The sequence below is a fragment of the Pholcus phalangioides genome, unplaced genomic scaffold (genome assembly GCF_987345545.1).
Source record: "Pholcus phalangioides strain wild (caught in Gottingen) unplaced genomic scaffold, Ppha-v1.0 ptg000017l_1, whole genome shotgun sequence".
Taxonomy (NCBI): Eukaryota; Metazoa; Arthropoda; class Arachnida; order Araneae; family Pholcidae; genus Pholcus; species Pholcus phalangioides.
This window is the reverse complement of record NW_028301610.1, coordinates 28,656,661-28,658,529: the sequence shown is the minus strand read 5'-3', so window position 1 is coordinate 28,658,529 and position 1,869 is coordinate 28,656,661.

Below are 1,869 nucleotides of genomic sequence, written 5' to 3'. Positions count from 1 at the left end.
GTAAAGATGAGGTAGATCTCAAGGGATAGAGAGGATTTGGCACCCGCTTCCTGGGGTCAGGGCCCCGGGATGAAGAAAATTACGGATTCTTCTTTCGTCAATTCTTTGATTTTTCATCATTTCTCGAATTTTTCTTTCATCACTTCTCAGTTCTGGGATTTTTTCCATTAATTCTAGGATTTTTTTTTCATCAATTCTAGGATTTTTCTTTCATAAATTTTGGGATTTTTCTTTCATCAATTCTGTGATTTTCCTCTGATTAATTCTGTGATTTTCCTCTCATTAATTCTGTGATTTTTCTTTCATCAATTCTAGGATTTTTCTTTCATCAATTCTAGGATTTTTCTTTCATCAATTCTGTGATTTTCCTCTCATTAATTCTGTGATTTTCCTTTCATTAATTCTGTGATTTTCCTTTCATTAATTCTGTGATTTTTCTTTCATCAATTCTAGGATTTTTCTTTCATCAATTCTGTGATTTTCCTCTCATTAATTCTGTGATTTTCCTTTCATTAATTCTGTGATTTTCCTTTCATTAATTCTGTGATTTTCCTCTCAATAATTCTGTGATTTTCCTTTCATTGATTCTGTGATTTTTCTTTCATCAATTCTAGGATTTTTCTTTCATCAATTCTGTGATTTTCCTCTCAATAATTCTGTGATTTTCCTTTCATTGATTCTGTGATTTTTCTTTCATCAATTCTAGGATTTTTCTTTCATCAATTCTGTGATTTTCCTCTGATTAATTCTGTGATTTTCCTCTCATTAATTCTGTGATTTTTCTTTCATCAATTCTAGGATTTTTCTTTCATCAATTCTGTGATTTTCCTCTCATTAATTCTGTGATTTTCCTTTCATTAATTCTGTGATTTTCCTTTCATTAATTCTGTGATTTTCCTTTCATCAATTTTGGGATTTTCCTTTTACCAATTCTAGGATTTTTCTTTCATCAATTCTGTGATTTTCCTCTCAATAATTCTGTGATTTTCCTTTCATTGATTCTGTGATTTTTCTTTCATCAATTCTAGGATTTTTCTTTCATAAATTTTGGGATTTTTCTTTCATCAGTTCTGTGATTTTCCTCTCATTAATTCTGTGATTTTTCTTTCATCAATTTTGGGACTTTTCTTTCATCAATTCTAGGATTTTTCTCTCATAAATTCTAGTATTTCTCTTTCATTAATTCTGTGATTTTCCTTTCATTAATTCTGGGATTTTTCTTTCATCAATTTTGGGACTTTTCTTTCATCAATTCTAGGATTTTTCTCTCATAAATTCTAGTATTTCTCTTTCATTAATTCTGTGATTTTCCTTTCATTAATTCTGGGATTTTTCTTTCATCAATTCTGTGATTATTTTCCTTTTATTAATTCGGAAGTTTTATAGGTGCTGGAATCTTTCAACTATTTCAATTCTGAATTTTCATTAGTTCTCTGATCATAACGCTCTAATTTTCATTAATATTTCCATTGATTCAAAATTTTCATTAATGTTTGTGTTAATTTGCATTTAGTTGTGTCCATATTTTTTTGAGGGGATATTTTTCAGTATTCCTTTATGTTCTGTGATAATGCATGGATGCCAATTTCCCTCTCCACAAAATATATGTTACTACCATGGGCGGATCTAGAACTCGCTGTTAGGAGGAGTAATTTTGACAAAATGATGAAAATTAGTCAACTTGTCCCGCATTTCCGGGACAAAATGCTGGTTTTTCTGTCATGAAAAATCGGGAGTTTTTTTCGTCCCGACTTTTTGAAGTCGTTTTCAAGTTTTCTTGAATTTATTTAACAAAAAAAACGTTGGTACAGGTATTTCTCAACAGATTAATTGAATGCAATATCATATAAAAGTTGCAAAAATTTCATA